Source organism: Miscanthus floridulus, chromosome 2 (genome assembly GCF_019320115.1).
Source record: "Miscanthus floridulus cultivar M001 chromosome 2, ASM1932011v1, whole genome shotgun sequence".
In the NCBI taxonomy this organism is placed as follows: Eukaryota; Viridiplantae; Streptophyta; class Magnoliopsida; order Poales; family Poaceae; genus Miscanthus; species Miscanthus floridulus.
In genome coordinates, this window is record NC_089581.1 from 46,873,446 (window position 1) to 46,891,944 (window position 18,499).

Consider the following 18,499-nt stretch of genomic DNA (forward strand, 5'->3'; position numbering starts at 1 on the left):
CAGACGGACGAGGACCGAGAGTACCATGAGGAGTACGGAGACTGACTACACTGAAGGTGCCACATCCCACCCAATCTCGTAGCACCTATTACGCATGGCTAATATAGAACTGCTATTGCCTTACTTTATCGTTATTTTCACACTATGATAGGACTTGCATGGTAGTATGCTTTCTTGATGGCCTTTACCTTGACGCAACCTTACCCCTGCTCACCCTGCTGTTAGGCTAGTCACATGCTCACGCTGCTATATTTCACTGCTTATTATTTCTACTATGCTTATATATACTATATTGATGCGTGGTGGAAACTGGAGTTATCTGGACTTTGGGGAGAGTGCTGCGTGTGTGACTTGGGTGTGTGGAGGGTGAGGGTTGTGTCGACCAAGTTGGAGTATACGACAAGCCTAGGGCAAGTCTTGCCATGAGGTGCTACCTGGGCACCCCTGGAATGAATACCTATGGTGGGTAAATGGTGATATGAGGTGGCCCTAGGTGTGAACCTGTGATGGGAGGAGCCCAGGGTGGAGGTGCTGTGGTGGCACGGTAAATGGAAACTTGTTGAAGACATTCTGGCTTGGTCATCCCTAAGGACTTACTAGTACTCAGATTCACCGGGAAGCCTTACGTACCACTCGCCCTATATGGTGCGGGACGGCCGGACTACTTGGTAGGATATTGCCACTACTGCTAGGCTGATAGCGGACAGTGCAAGGAGGTATGGGGCATCGGAGGATTTCCCCCACACCCTTCCGAGACTTCATGGAGACCTTGTGGACCTGGCTCATGACTCACAGTTTTCAGCCACCCCAGACTAGACTTGGGGTGTACCAGGGCTGAATGGTAGAGTGGCATTATCCTAGGCTAGCAAGCGGCCGGAATCAGCCCAGTTGACGACGGTCAGCGAAGAAGGCAGATCTTGTGGTTATGTAAAACCTCTGCAGAGTGTATGGTTGATCGATCGATACATATGCCGACTTGTCGGCTATGGACCTTTCCTGGGTTTCGCTTAAACTAGATAGCGAGATGAGTCCTTCTCTTCTTCCCCCTGTGAGAGAGTGTCGGTCATAGCCAGGGGCTACGGGCCATGAGACAGTGCCGAGAGGGAGTTGGCCTGTCGACTGAGCGATGGTATGGTGATGATATGGAGATGGTGGTATATCGATCCCAGGATCGAAACCTGGCTCTGGACGGAAATGGGGTGGAATGTGTGTGGGAATGGTGTTAAAACTTGACCTACTACTATTATATACTTGATATGCTAATACATAGGAAACCCCAGCCTTATAGGTTCCTTTTGATTATATCCAACTTGCATCCAATTTCCACAAAGCATTGCTCATAGGGTGGGAGTGGCCAGTACAAATCGTACTGATAAACTTTGGCACACAGGTTCTGCTGAGGAGTATAGCTCTGAGGAGTTTGACTGGTTGAGGGGTTCGTTCCTACGCTCGAGTTTTGGTGATCTTATCTCCAAGCTGTTCTAGATGAATGCTACTTTTGATTCCGCCGATGCGGCGATGTAATAATTTATGTAATTCCGCACTTTATGTACTCTGATATTATCGTTGTATGGATGTGGTATTCGACTGGAATTTGGGTAATATGATCTACAACGGTCATAATACACTTCGACTCTGTGGATTTCCCTTCGCGGAAATCAGGTCATTTCAGTTGGTATCAGAGCCATACTTGACCCTAGGACGAAACCCTCAGAAATGGACGATAGAATAGGACGTGAACAACCCTTCTTTCGGTTATATACCGACCCTGCATTTACTTTTATGCAAGGCTTATCTATTTATTGACCTGCTAACACCTATTTCCTTAAAACATGTAGATGGCAACGAACGTCGAATGGCCGCCTCTAGGACCGCTACCTCTGGACCACGCCAAGCTTACCTTCGACCTATGTGAGCTCGGGGGTTTTGCACAGACCCTCTGCCGAGTTCTCATCACGTTAGGAGTCCCTGACGAGCTTGTCAAGGTCACCTGCACCAGGAAGTCAGCTCAAGGAAGGAGGAATCGAAGGACCGGTTGTCACCTCAGTCGAGTTCCCAGCTAGCACTACCTTACCTTCTGTCCCAGCTTTCACCGAGTTGACTATAGAGGACACAGTTGAGGAGGGACTGCGAGCTATCTCACACAAGGCACTTCGTAGAGTGATGAGGGACCACTATGAGCACCTGAAGACGACAGAGTTCCGTCTACTTCCCTAGGCCCTCGACCTCAGCCTTACCCCTAGTGAGCAGAGTTTCGCTAGCCGGCTAGAGTTATCTTTGCCGAGGAGGACAGATGCCTTCGCTGTCTCGGCTATCCACCTACTAGAGCAGGACAGGTACGTGACCCAGCTTGAGCAGAGGAGACGTCAGGACCAGGCCCTTCTGTGGGAGTACCAGGAGCGAGACTCGCAGGGAGCATAGGAGCGAGCTAGTCTGCTTGAGACAGTTGCCAAGCTACAGGACGAGCTCAACCGTCGTGAAGAAGTCCACAGAGCCGAGGTCGCTGACTTATAGGACAAAGCCGCCTGACCTAGGCAACAGGAACTGCTACCTCGATAGCAAGGTCTTGGAGTTGCAGAGAGAGTTGGACGACAAGAAGGCCGAGTTCAACCATAGAGGAGACAGAGAGAGGTCCAAGGGGATTGATATGCTGAAAATCCAATCTCAGAACAAGACCATGACTCAGGAGCTAGAGGAGTTCAGGAAGAAGGCCGTTCGCAACCTAGGGTCACCTGATCGAGGCACTCAGGCAGAACGAGTACCTACAGGACAAGTGTGAGAGGACTTGGCAGGCTTGGCAGAAGTCTGACAAGAAGCGCCTCAGGGAGATGAAGGGTATGTGGGATCAGCTACCCAAGGAGATTCGCAGCAAGACGAAGCCTAGGATAGAGGAGTTTGAGTTAGCCCCGACTCGCCTCAACCTAGACGCCTACCCTACCCTACCTAGAGCCAAGCCTACTGAGGAGCTCGCCGAGGCCTTGAAGTACGTGTCCCGACTTCACAAGTCTGACGAGGAGATCGAGATCGAGAACAGTCGTATCCCAGCTGCGGTGTACGAGTTAGAGTAGATGACCCTGCGTGGTCATGAGTCATGTCAGTGGCTTCCATAAGTTGTACCCCATGATGTACCCCTTATGAGATGTAATATGAGACACTATGCGTAGTACGATTCTCGCGAGTCTCCAAGTGTAGCTACTGGAGATGATGCTATGTAATAAAACCCATGTAATGAATGTTTTGGATCTTATTGCATCTTATGGATCTTATTGCTTCTTTGTAATGAGTGTTGGATAGTATAAATGTTTTTCTTTAAATCGTCAAAATCATGTAATCATACTGAATTATAAGCACTTATGGCACAAACACTAAAATTCCTATGATCCGTGTTGCAGATGCCGAACCGCCGATCTGCTCGCCTAATGAACCGTGGACGTGCGCCCACCCCCGAACCAGTCGAACCAAACGGGGGGCGTGGTGGCAACAACCGTGGCCGTGGCCGTGGACATGGAGGGATACCCTTCAACCTAGAGAATACCCCGCCGCTTGTTGAGGAGAACATTCCGCCACCACCACCACCGAACCTGGCAGAGGTGATGGCGCAATAGACCCAGCTTCTTGCTAGCTCTTGTAGACGGAGCAAACCATCGCCAGGGAGGTCAGCAGAATGACTTCCAAAGGAAGCTAGGAGGGATTTCTGAAGCTGAGGCCACCTACCTATGATGGCACCGACCCTGACCCGCTTGTAGCCGATGACTGGCTCAAGGAGGTGGAAAAGAAGCTCGACCTCACCACCTTCACCGACGATGAGTGTGTTGGAGCTGCCACACACTAGCTCACAGGTGCAGCACGCGCCTGGTGGGACAGTTTCAGTGATTCCCATGAGGACCCTAGCCAACATCTCATGGGATGAGTTCACCGAAGCATTCACTGAGTATCACATTCCCAAGGGTATCATGGAGGCCAAAGCCGAGGAGTTCCGCAACATCAAGATGGGAAAGGACAGGGTGACTGAGTACACCACTCGCTTCACCAACCTTCTACGCTATGCACCTTCCTATGTTGTGAACTCTGAGAAGGAGAAGCTGTACTATTACCGCAAGGGACTTAACCCGCACATCAAGCTGAAGTTTGGCGGTATTGAGAGTAGCACGCTGCGTGCTCTGGTGGATCGCTGCATCTAGATCAAGAAGGACCGTGCTGAAGCTAGAGAGGAGTACAGGGAGAGGAAGCGTAAGCCTGAGGAGTCCTTCCATGGCCGTGATCGCAAGAGGTTCCACAGAGATGCACCATCCAGGGAATGCTCTCGCCACAACAGGGATGACAACCCTAGATCGAGTTGGGGTGGTGGAGGCTACACCACCAAATACTCCCACCCTGCTCAGGATCGTTACACCCGGGACCGTTATGCTCAGGAACGCAACACTCAGGACCGTTCCAACCATCCCCGCTCAGCGAATGAATGCCCAGCACAGAACCGCTCTGCACCAAGCACTAGAAACTGGAAGGCACCCGCGCCAACCCCTACAGGCGGTGCGCCTTTCACCTGCTTCGCTTGTGGCCAACCAGGTCACAAAGCCGCTGAGTGCCCTCAGAACTCAGCCGCTCATAAGTCTTCAGTTCAAGGGATCTGCTACTCGTGGACATCTCAACCATCTGGACGCCGAGGAAGCACAGGCTGCCCCTGACGTTGTGTATGGTATGTTTTTAGTTAATGGCAATACTGCATCAGTTCTATTTGACTCTGGAGCAACTTGTTCTTACATATCATCCAAGTTTGCACGAGAGCATGACCTGCCTATAACCCCACGTGGAAAGCCTATCATCACCAGCTCACCTTTAGGAGACCTAAAGTGCACCCACATCTGTAAGGGAGTGAGTCTTACCATTGAGGGTCTTATCTTTGAAGCCGACCTAACCCTGTTACCTTCCACGAGCCTAGATGTCATCTTAGGTATGGATTGGCTAACCATTCACCGAGGTATCATATCATGTTCACCTAGATACGTCCAAGTGACCCACCCATCAGGCCAAGTTATTAGGTGTGAACCTCAGTCCGGAAAGTCCACTTCTATCCTATGTGCCCTTAAAGCCAGTTCAGAATCACAAAAAGAGGAGAAGACAGTTCATGATGTGCCTATGGTCAGAGACTATCCCGATGTATTCCCTGAAGAATTACCGGGTATGCCACCAGACCATGATGTAGAGTTCATCATTGATCTTTTGCCGGGAACAGGACCCATTGCCAAGAGACCCTATCGCATGTCAGTTGACGAACTAGCCGAGCTCAAGAAACTAGCTTGATGAGCTCATCTCGAAGGGGATATATCAGACCCAGTGCTTCACCCTGGGGATCCCCTGTTCTGTTTGTTAAGAAGAAGGATGGCTCAATGAGAATGTGCATTGATTACCAGAACTTGAACGCAGTCACCATCAAGAACAAGTACCCCCTACCAAGGATTGATGATTTGCTTGATCAGCTTCGAGGTGCCAAGTATTTCTCTAAGATTGATCTCAGATTGGCTATCATCAGATGAAGATTCGAGAGAGTGACATCCCGAAGACAGCTTTCGTGACTAGGTATGGGTAGTTTGAGTTCACTATGGTGTCCTTTGGACTCATGAATGCTCCCGCATACTTCATGAACATGATGAATAAGGTTTTCATGGATGAACTGGATAAGTTCATGGTAGTATTCATTGATGACATCCTTGTCTATTCACCCACCACTGAAGAACATGAACATCATCTGAGAACTATGCTTGAGAAACTAGCCCAACATCAGCTCTACGCAAAGTTCAGCAAATACGAATTTTGGCTACAGAAAGTTGCCTTCCTAGGCCATGTACTATCAGCTGAAGGTGTCACAGTTGACCCAGCCAAGATTGAAGCTGTGAAAGAGTGGGATCAACCCCAGTAATGTGACTAGAAGTCAGAAGTTTCTTAGGATTGGCTGGATATTATCGCCGATTCATTGAAAACTTCTCCAAGATAGCCCGTCGATGACCAACCTTCTGAAGAAGACTCAAGGAGTTTGAATGGACGCCCGAGTGCGAGCGAAAGCTTCCAGGAATTGAAATAGAAGCTTACCACAACTCCTGTGCTAGCATTGCCTGATATCAGCAAAGATTTCGTGGTCTATTGTGATGCATCCCGTCAAGGACTTGGCTGTGTATTGATGCAAGGTGGAAGAGTGATAGCTTATGCTTCTCGACAGTTGAAAGAACACGAGAACCGTTACCCTACTCATGATCTTGAGTTAGCAGCAGTTGTGCATGCTTTGAAGATCTAGAGGCACTACTTGATAGGCAACAAGTGTGATATCTATACCGATCACAAGAGCTTGAAGTACTTTTTCACTCAGGAAGATCTGAATATGAGGCAACGCCGATGGCTAGAGTTGATCAAGGACTATGACCTAGAAATTCACTATCATCCAGGAAAAGCTAATGTAGTCGTAGATGCTCTCAGTCGCAAGAGTTACTATCACACTTTGATCACTGAATCCGTACCACCTGAACTCAAGGAAGAGATTGATGATTTCCAACTTGAGATACTACCGCATGGCTTGTTGAATGAGCTCCGCATATAGTATGATCTCACAGATCGCATCCGTCAAGCTCAGAAAAATTGTGAAGAGATCGAATATCTCCAGTGGTCTGATGAAACTAGGCTACAAGACCAACCACCATGAAGATGAACAAGGAACCATCTGGTTCAAGGATAGAATCTGTGTACCTTCTGATCCAGCACTACGAGAGGAAATTCTGTCAGAAGCTCATGATTCTAAGTACTGTATTCACCCTGGAGGTTCAAAGATGTATCAAGACTTGAAGAAACACTTTTGGTGGAAAAGCATGAAGACAGACATTGCGGGACATGTGGCACGATGTGACACCTATAATAGAGTCAAGGCTGAACATCAAAGGCCTGCAGGATTGTTAAAGCCTCTTGACGTTCCCGAGTGGAAATGGGAGAGCATATCCATGGATTTCATAGTTGGATTGCCCCGTTCATAGAAAGGCAATGATTCCATTTGGGTGATTGTAGATCGTTTGACCAAGGTTGCTCACTTTGTACCCGTTAAGACCAAGACCGATGCCGAAAAGTTAGCAGATCTATATGTTGAGCATATCCTCAGACTGCATGGAGCTCCCTCTAATATTGTATCTGATCGTGGTCCTCAGTTTATGTCCTAATTCTAGGAAGCTCTGCACAAGTCCATTGGAACCAAACTTGATTTCAGTACCGCTTATCACCCACAGACAGATGGACAGACTGAACGAGTAAATCAGATCTTAGAAGACATGCTTCGCGCTAGTGTACTGAATTATGGCTCTGATTGGGAGAAATGCCTATCCCTATGCAGAGTTCTCTTACAACAACAGCTACCAAGCTCAGCATCAAGATGTCACCGTTCGAAGCTCTATATGGCAGACCTTGTAAGACACCTTTGATGTGGTCTCAACCTGGGGAAAGATCGTTCTTTGACTCCTGCTAAGATTCAAGATGCCTAAGAAGGAGTTGCTCAAGTAAAGGAGAATTTGAGAATTGCTCAAAGTCGATACAAGAGCTATGCTGACAAAAGAAGAAGAGAACTTGAGTTCAATGTGGGAGACTTTGTCTATCTCAAGGTATCCCCGCTACGTGGAACTATCAGATTCCATGTGAAAGGCAAGCTTGCCCCTAGATTTGTTGGGCCATACAAGATTAGCAAGAGGATTGGAAAACTCGCCTACAAACTTGAGCTACCTGAGGAATTGGCGGGTGTACATCCCGTATTCCATGTCTCACAGCTACGCAAGTGTTTGAGAGTGCCCGATGAAGTAGTTCCAACTGATACACTTGACATTCAAGATACTCTTGAGTATAAAGAACATCCTATCCGAATTCTGGGTAGAGATACCAAAGAGACCCGAAGCAAAACTATTCCTATGTGCAAGATCCAATGGAGCAATCACACTGAGAGGGAAGCAACATGGGAGAAAGAGTCTGACCTCCGGCTACAATATCCTTATCTCTTCGAAGGGTACGTTCCGCTTTAATCTCGGGGACGAGATTCTGATTAAGGGGGTAGGACTGTAACAACCCAAAAATCCACACACCAAAAATTCCAACTGAAAATTTTTTGTTTAAAAACCTATGTATTGTTAAGTGACATGTGTGGAACCCAAACCCTAGTTTTGCATTAGGTGCAACCCAACTAGGTTATATCATAAGCAGAGCATGATGCATTGTCACATGTGTATTTGAAACTCCCATGAAATAGAATCTTGCATGCATCTTAATTCAATATGTGATTTGGATTTTATTGATTTATGTGATGAGTAAATAAACCCTCATAACAATTGTTAAATTCCTTGAATTAAATCAATATCCAGATTTTGAAAAAAATGCCTTAATAAAAACCACAACTATTTTTGTATAACAAAAATAGTCAATAATATCCCTAATATATGGGAAAGGTAAAAACCACCATGTATGACCCTTGTAAACCACCATCAAGCTAATAAAACCTAAGACACTTTGACTAAACCTTGACTTAGTAACTAATTGCTGAAAATAGAAAATAGAAAAGCCTTCAAGAAATACCAGAAAATGGCAAAGGCCATTTCGGCCCAAACGGCCTGCCCAGCCCAGCCGAGGGCCCCTCCCTCTCACTCCCCCGCGCACCAGCCAGAGCGGGCCGGCCCAACACCGTGGCCCAGTAGCACAGCGCAGCAGCTGCAGCCTTCCCCGCTCCAGGACAAACTGATGGGTGGGCCCTCGTCGTCAGTCACACAGCAACAGGGTCTTCTTCCTCCCCATGCCGACCTCTCCCTCGACCGGGAACCGACCAGAGCAGCAAGCACAGGCCCAGGGTCACGCAAAGAGCATGACCCTGTCCCCTTGGCGTAGCGCTCATGTGACCCCCACAACAACTGCCCCGCGCCCATGAGCCGTCTGATGCGCATCGTGCATCACCACCGCCCGATCAACCGCCATTGGAGAAGCCTGGAGCTTCACCTATAAAAGGAGGAGCCCGGAACCCTAGCACCTCACCACACCTTGCCGCCGCCGTGCGGTTCGCACCAACACACTAAGGCGAGGGACGAGAGGAGAAGGAGAGGCGCGGAGAAGGACGCCGCTACTAGAGCAAGAAGGGAGGAGCCGCCTGGCGTGGAAGACAGCGAGTACCTCTGTCCCGGCTCGGCTCTGCTACACCATCGACACCGCACCACCACCATCGCCTTCAAGCTCCCCGCGGTGAGCCATCTTGCTGAGACCACCTCCCTAGCCAAATGGAACGTGCACCACCATGATCGAAACCTTGCTGAAGCTTCGAGCTCTGGCCTAGCCCAACTGATTAGCTAGGGAGACCACCATGGCCATGCTTGCCGAGACCCAGGACGCGCCGTGCGCACTGCCATCAGCCAAAAGGAGGACCCCAGCCATGACGTTGTACATCAGAGCAGGAGCGCACATACATGGGCATGCTCACCATGGCCGAGAGCACAACCATGGTGAGACCACCACGTCTTCTACGTCGTGGTAAAGGCGATGTTGACACCCCGACTGGCTCCGCCATGACGAGAGACACACCACGCTCACCTTAGCCAAGGAAGAAGCCCACCAGAGCCCTGCGTTGCCGCACCGCACCTCATCGGAGCGCCACCGCCTCCACTTTGCCCCCACCATCGTGGCCAAAGACACTGGGAGCACCAGGAGCTCCTTCAACATGCCCACCATGGCCGTAGAAGCACCGTGGAGCTCACACGCTCCTCCAACTAGGCTCTCGCTACCACTATAGCCCTATCCATGCACGCCGACGAACCCACGCCGCCGTTCACCGTGGCTAGAACCCTAGGAAGCCCCAGCCGCCACCTTGACCCCACCACTACACTCACTGAGGCTTGGCGATGCTTTTGCCTACCTTAATCGCACACCAGTACTGCCCGAGAGGCTCACCGGTGAGCTCACCGCCGGCAGGAGCGTCGGGGACGATGGGGAATTCTCCCCGCCTGGTTCACGTACGCGTGCACCCGGTCCTGGTGAACCAAATGGAGGAGAAGGATCGGTGGACCCAGACTACGTAGACCATGTCTGCGGTCCATGAACCACACCGCGCAGTCCACCATGCATCGGATTGGTGGACCAGAGCCCAGTAGAGGCCCAAGGTCGTGATGTGGCCTGCACCAACGCGTGCCACGTGGCAGGCCAAGCTTGGCCCAATCCAAGCCCAACCAGCCCAGTCGAGGCCCGGCTTGTATTGACCATTGGACCGTTCAATGTTGACCGTTGATCAGGCCCACAAGTCAGCGACACAGAGCCGCAGGACCCACTTGTCAGTGGGTGGATGTCATGCTGACATCAATGCGGGTCCCACCCGTCAGTGACAAACACAGCCGAGGTGATGTCATGATGATGTCACGATGACGTCAGCAGCTCTGGACCCCACCTGTCAGTATTAGAACTGAGACGATGATGTCATGCTGATGTCATACTAATGTCAGCATGCCACGTGGACCAACAGGAGCGTGACACATGTCAGCACGATATTAATTCAGCCTTTTCCCATTTTTAGAAATGATTCTAACTTCGGAAATTCATAACTAATTCATACGAACTCAGAAAAATACAAGACCAGGACCAAAATTCATCTAAAATCGAGCTCTACGCAATGAACCCATGTTTGAGTGCATTTGGCTCTTTTAAATTTTCATTGCTTTTTGTGCTATTCTATAGACATCGCTAACGCGACTATAATGCGATCGTTTGTAGACTCGGAGGAGAACCAAACGGACAAGGACCGAGAGTACCGTGAGGATTACGGAGATGACTACACTGAAGGTGCCACATCCCACCCAATCTCATAGCACCTATTACGCATGGCTAATATAGAACTGCTATTGCCTTACTTTATCGTTATTTTCACACTATGATAGGACTTGCATGGTAGTATGCTTTCTTGATGGCCTTTACCTTGACGCAACCTTACCCCTGCTCACCCTGCTGTTAGGCTAGTCACACGCACACTACTATATTTCACTGCTTATTATTTCTACTATGCTTATATATACTATATTGATGCATGGTGGAAACTGGAGTTATCTTGACTTTGGGGAGAGTGCTGCATGGGTGACTTGGGTGTGTGGAGGGTGAGGGTTGTGTCGACCAAGTTGGAGTATACAATAAGCCTGGGGCAAGTCTTGCCATGAGGTGCTACCTGGGCACCCCTGGAATGAATACCTATGGTGGGTAAATGGTGATATGAGGTGGCCCTAGGTGTGAACCTGTGATGGGAGGAGCCCAGGGTGGAGGTGCTGTGGTGGCACGGTAAAACCCTGATGAAGACATTCTGACTTGGTCATCTCTAAGGACTTACTAGTACTCAGACTCACCGGGAAGCCTTACATACCACTCGCCCTATATGGTGTGGGACGGCCGGACTACTTGGTAGGATATTGCCACTACTGCTAGGTTGATAGCGGACAGTGCAAGGAGGTACGGGGCACGGAGGATTTCCCCCACACCCTTCCGAGACTTCATGGATACCTTATGGACCTTGGCTCATGACTCACAGTTTCAGCCACCCCAGACTAGACTTGAGGTGTACCAGGGCTGAATGGTAGAGTGGTATTATCCTAGGCTAGCAAGCGGCCGGAATCAGCCCAGTTGACGACGGTCAGTGAAGAAGGCAGATCTTGTGGTTATGTAAAACCTCTGCAGAGTGTATGGTTGATCGATCGATACATATGCCGACTAGTCTTCTATGGACCTTTCCTGGGTTTCGCTTAAACTAGATAGCGAGATGAGTCCTTCTCTTCTTTCGTCATGAGAGAGTGTCGGTCATAGCCAGGGGCTACAGGCCATGAGACAGTGCTGAGAGGGAGTTGGCCTGTCGACTGAGTGATGGTATGGTGGTGGTATGGTGATGATATGGAGATGGTGGTATATCGATCCTAGGATCGAAACCTGGCTCTAGACGGAAAAAAGGGGGTGGAATGTGTGTGAGAATGGTGTTAAAAACTTGACCAACTACTATTATATACTTGATATGGTAATACATAGGAAACCCCAGCCTTATAGGTTCCTTTTGATTATATCCAACTTGCATCCAATTTCCACAAAGCATTGCTCATAGGGTGGGAGTGGCCAGTACAAATCGTACTGATAAACTTTGGCACACAGGTTCTGCTGAGGAGTATAGCTCTGAGGAGTTTGACGGTTGCAGGGTTCATTCCTACGCTCGAGTTTTGGCTATCTTATCTCCAAGCTGTTCTGGATGAATGCTACTTTTGATTCCACCGATGCGGCGATGTAATAATTTATGTAATTCCGCACTTTATGTACTCTGATATTATCGTTGTATGGATGTGGTATTCGACTGGAATTTGGGCAATATGATCTACAACGGTCATAATACACTTCGACGCTGTGGATTTCCCTTCACGAAAATTAGGTCGTTTCACATTGGTCCAAGGGAACATCGACAGTTTGCGTAGGTTCTACATTTAAAATTTAAAAAGTGGTCTCCATGGAACTATAAGCGAAGGTCACCGCACCTCTCCTAGTTTCTATATTTCCTTTACATTTCATGCAAAAGGGCATGTACTCTTTTCCTCACAAAGGGGCTCCTACCGGAGGTGAGGTTTTTAATGAGGCAGGACCCATGTAAAAACCTCTAAAAATATAAAGAGGATTTCCCCCAAGAATACCATGAAAAGCGAAGGTTGAAAGTGGCTAGCAACGGAGCCACAACATTCGACAACAACATCATGACAAAGAGGACCTTCCACTGCTTTAGTCGAAGGCTCTAAAAGCATGGAACGACCTCCATGGCTAAATTCACCAGTAACCTTGACAAAGCCCTATCCACATTCAGGCATCAAGGATTCATCAAAACGGCCAAAAGGCCAAAAAACCTGACAAAGACCTACCTTCGTCGTAGGCATCGAGCAAGAAAATGTGTGGCGAAGACCTATCCTTATCAGGCTCCACATGACTATTAGGGATTAATAACCCAAGTACAACAAAAATAAAGAACAAAGATACGCCAGGTACAAAGAAATCCACCGGTCTTATTGCAACCTCAAAACATATCTAAGCAATAAACATCAGCCAACCACCAAGATTTATTAAGTCACACAAGTAGTAGGCTATAAAATCCAATGCCTTACCCTAGCGCTAGCCCCAGTCAGTGCATTTTCATATCCCTTCCCCCAAAAGAGTGCTATGGAGGAAGCCAAACCAACCAAGAGCCAGTATACTATAGAGCAAAGCAAGAGAAACATGGAAGCCGGAGTTTCTTAGAAATGAGAGAGCAAAAGGTACCATGCGAAGACTCGTAAACCCAGCAGCTCGCGTAGCCCGGCGAAGGCCACGTTGAGGTTGTACGCGTCTTTCACTTGGTATCGTATAGCCTACGTAGGGCATCATATGACCATAGTTTGACAGCAAGAAGTCAGTGTCAGAGATTGTGGGAGGGTATCGCACGAAGGCTTGTAATGTCCCCCGCAACCAAAGACACCATCTGGTGCAACCTGGCATCAACCATGTTCGACGGGAGTGCAGCTACTCCAGCATAGCCGAAGGCAAAGACAAAACAATCTAGGCTCAAGAGGAGGCAATGTCTGAGAAATGCTCCTTCAACCTCTGTTGCTTGCTCAAATTGCTCTATGGCCTCTAGAGAAGCATCAAGATTAAAGACCAGCACCTCTGATGGATGCTCAAATTGTACCAAAGCCTTCGCAACAACTGCAAGATCGAACATGAGCACTCCAGTTTCTCTGCGGCGATGTACTAGAGAATTCATGTCAACCCCAAGCAAGCACAAAGACGGAGGCTAGAGTGATAAAACAGACACTAAAGCCTTCGCAAGGTATGCAAGGTCAAAGACCAATACCTCACCTATTTGGCGCGAGCACACAGACTCATACTCAATGTCGACCAGAGAAGAGAGAAGCGGAGGCAAGAGAGAGAAAGTAAGCCACAGAAAATGTAACCCTTCAGCCTAGCTAAAACTTATATTAAGAATCTTTTATAAAAACAAGACAAAAGCAGATATGATTACAACAACGGCGCATTAGAAGCACAATAGTACAAAAGCCCGAAGACAATAACAGAGCAAAGCACAAAAGGTGTTAAAGCCCTCCAAGCAATAGCTACAAGGGCGCAAAGGCTAGTCAAACAAATCAACATAAAACTAAGGGCAAGGCCCTCGCTAGGCTAGTGACCTAAGTAAACTCCGCACGTTGATCATCAATATCGTACTTCACGAAACCAAACATGTCACAAACAGAACGCTAGGGAAAAGCTTCCCGCCAATATTGTCAAAGCTCACCACTAACATAAATCCCATCTTGATACATAGTGATAGGGAGTACGTCCTACATAGGCCCTAGAGAAGGAGACCTACACAGGACAAATTCACAACTCATACCTAGATATACACAAAAGGGCGGGCGTTTGCAGCACATCACCTTCGACCAAGCCTAAAAAACTAGCTAAAACCTAGACATTACACCTCCGGGTCAGCAGGCGCAGGTGTAGGTTCCCTAGACTTCGGAACCTCAGTAGTAAGGGAAGGAGCCTTCAGAGCCGGTGTCTCCATAGCTCAAGAAGACTGCGCCCTAGCAGTAACACCTGCAACCTCCGTCCTCTGCGACTCCTGCAAAAACAGTACAAAGATGTAAAACAACAAACAAGCAATAGAAAGCTTAAGCAAAAAACTATAAACAACAAAGAAAAAACCAACCTTAGCTCATCATGCCTCCGCCATCGAGCGAGCCTCCGCCCAGCCAAACTTTACCTAGAATGATTTCATAAAGTGGCGGACCGATCTCCTGATATCGCGCGAAGTCACTCCAAGATCAGTCGGGCCCTCAAGGTATCTTTCCTACACATCTTTGGCGTGCGGGCAGCCATCCTGCGCTAGCATCTTGGAAAGGTTGGTGGCGGATGCCAGGGCTCCAAAATCGACAACACCACCAACAAACTCAAGGAGCTTCAGGAAGTTGGCCTTCATTCAGAAAAAGATATTGAATGACGAAGGCTCAGAAGGCAGCGACGATGTAGAGCCCCCAAATTGTTCGAGGGCACCCACATAGAGCTCAGTTATGGCCAATCCAATAGCCTTGGCATCCTCAAGGCGCTTAGTCAACATATCCACTTGCGCCTTTAAGGCAGCACTGGACTCTCTCTCGACGTCCACCTCCTTACAAAGGTTATCAGACATCTCAATAGCTTTTAGGGCGCGTTCAGCAGCCAATTGCTTGGCAGCCTTTGCGCCATCCACCTCCTTCTTTAGTGAATCAACATTCTTCTGTAGCTCCTCCAATTTAGCTTGGACAGTCTAGAGGCCACCAACCTCCCCTGCAAGCCAGGTCTTCTCGCCCTCAAGAGTGTCCACCTCTTTCTTCAGGGCCTTGATAGCCAGACTACGGTCCACCACCTCCTGCGTGCCACGTTCCTCAATAGCCTCTGAAAGATAATGGCTTTGTCAAGACAAAGGTCAGCCATGGCATAGCAGAACAATGGTAGGAAAAACAAACAAGAAACATACCACACATTGCTGCTCTAAATTCATCCGCAGCAACTTGAAGTAATCAACATTCTTCAAGTGGTGGCGAAGGCGGCCTAATAGAAAATCAAGCATAAGAGACGTAATACCAAAAGTAAGAAAACAAAAAATACAAATAACAACCTTCGATATCAATATAAACAGCTTGAAGGACATCCACCCACCCACTTATTGTGCTATTGGAGGCACCCTGAATCAGCAACTAAGCATTCAGCAAAACTCAAATAAAATGGAGATAGCGCAGAAACAAAAAACAAGCAAAACCAACCTTCGCCACCATCAAGGGCCAGAGCAGATGGACAAGGAGTCGCGCCCACAAGCGGAGGCCTCGAAGCTCCTCCCAAGCTAATCCAAGTGAGGTCCATGCCAATAGGATCATTAGGGTTTGCATCAGGGTTCCCAAGAGCCTTTGTCAAACCCTGCTGAAACAATCAAAATAAGTCAAGTGCTAGTAAAACTAAAAACACAAACAACAAGGAAAAACAAAGTTAAAAGGCAACTCACCCAAATGCAAAGGGTCTGGAATGGCATCCACGGCACTAGCGTCCCCACTACGTAACGCCGAGGCTCGATACACCACGCTATGGAACAGAGCAGCCAGAGGACGAGCCTCCACCTCACCCTCGGACACCTCCACGGTAGCACCAATAGCAGGGTGGCAGCGCTCCATACCACCGACCTCCGCATTCTTTGGTGTCGAGGCAGTCGCCTCCACCAATTTCCTCTTCAGAGCCAGAAGAATCATCATCCAAAACACCAGGCATAGGAACTATAGCGGAGGGTTCAATAGTAGCACCACCACCCATTCCTTGGAGGGCAGTCTCGACAAAGTCTTCGCCTCCAACATCCAAATCAGTGGCGGAGCCTTCGCCTTCCGTCCTAAAGTCCACGGAGGCTGAGCCTCTACCAACATTCTTCGCAACCTCCTCATCAGCATCAGCGGAGGCAGCGACGGAGGCGGGCACGGTCTTCCGCCTCTTGCTAACAACCTTAGAAGTGCCAGCCCCCTCCTCTTCTTCGTATCTGCCATAGCAGTTGTATTCTTTGCGGTGGCCTTCCTTGCCTTATCCTCTAGGGATTTCAACACCTTCGTAGGAACCTTGTGTTCCATGTGGTGTATCCCCCAACTCTTTGAACATGTGATTTAGCCAGGGCATAGTGCCTGCAATAGCCCTCCGCACAAGAAATTCCTTGTCGGTTATATCACCAACAATCTCTCATGCGTCTTGTTCCACTAGCAACAACAAAATCCTCAGAAGTCTCCTCCCCTAATAAAGCTATCTCGAAATAGGGAAAAGGAACCCTCTTTAGCTTCGCCATAAATAGGCAGATTCACCATCTCTATCTTAAATGAAGGCATATACTTCCTAAGGGACCTAGAACTTAGCAGCAACTATTTCTTCCATAAGGTCACAGCCTCTGGAATACTGGCAAGCCAAAGCGAAGGCCTTATTGCATGCCTCCCTATGAGGCTGTCATCTCTTCACTAGGAGTCACCTTAGCCAATGGTTTCATTTTGGTCATCACGGAGGCAAGGGGATAACGAGTAATCTTCTTCCCGTCTTCATGGGTAGAAGTAACATCGAAGGTTTGAACGTAAAACCAATAGCGCATCCAGTCCTTGTCCCACTTGTTCTTCTAACAATACGAGATCTCTAGCCAGGATTTTCCCTGCTGCCTCTTCGCCATAAATGCGCAACTGCCATACTGAGCTATGAGTTCGTCATCACCCACCTTTCTAGGCTGGTGCTGAATCTCATAATAAGTACAAAAGGTATCCAGATCCGGCTTAGCTACCAGAAGACTCGCAGGCCCAAGCAAAAACTTACTGAAAGTAAGAAATCCATTGGGGGTGAGGTGGTGAATTTGAACATCAAACTCCTCAAGTACTTCATGCAGGAACTTAACAGAGGGAAGGCTGAAGGCCACATGCAAAGAAGTCCTTGAAAACGACAGCATAATCCTTACCAGGCTCAGGTACCGTCTCGCCCTACAGAAGTTTAGTCCGGCCTTGGGGGATGCACTCATCCTTCTTGAGTTGAAGGATCATCCTCTTGGTCCATCAGTGAAGGCCCAAAGTCCTAGGTCTTTTCGGACCATGGCCTCCGCTTCCTCAAGCTCCAATCAAATTACCAACGGAAGCTTCAAACCTAGCAAGATCCTCAAGCTCCTAAGCCTCCAGCACTAGCAATCATGCACCTGCTCAAAATGGCGTAGACCACCCACTCGCTCTAACACCGAGAAGATGGCGATACGGATCGAAGAAAGCAGCCCGACGGGGAGAAGGGCTAACAGGCGTAAGCCACTTCCAAAATCAAGCAACAGCAATAGGAAGCGAAGGCAAGCGACAACTAAGCGAAGGTCAAGCAAAGAAGAAAGAACCTAGAAAGCTGACTGTGACTGAAAGCGATGGCTCAGATGGGGATGGGGAGGCCTTCACCTACCACCCCCCTTATATAGCCCCCGCCTCAGTCGCTTCAACTTTCAGATCCAACAGCCACGTCCGCTCGGCAGTGCATCGGTTGCAGAGCCACCATAGCCAATCAAATAGTGACTTGTCAACAACACAACGATCTGATGCGGGCGACCCAGGGGGAAGGAGGGGAAGCCTCCGCATACACAAAAGTATCCGTGCCTCTGAACTTGAAGACCTAACTTTGAGGACAAGGCCCGCCAGCATCAGACCATGCCCTCATAGGGGGGAAATGTTGGGACACGGTTACGAGCAGTGGAGGCTAGAGTTCATAACGACGGCAAAGAACTAATAGCTTTCCAAGTATCATGGGCAACTTGTGGGGAAAGGAGACGGAGACATCCGCTCGGCTAGTAGCTCCAGGTGAAGGCATCAAAGGAGACCTCCGCTCGGCCAGTCGCTCCAGGCGAAGGCCTGGAGGTTGCAGCTAAGGCTCCACCAACATGAGCGGAGACCACAGTCCAGGC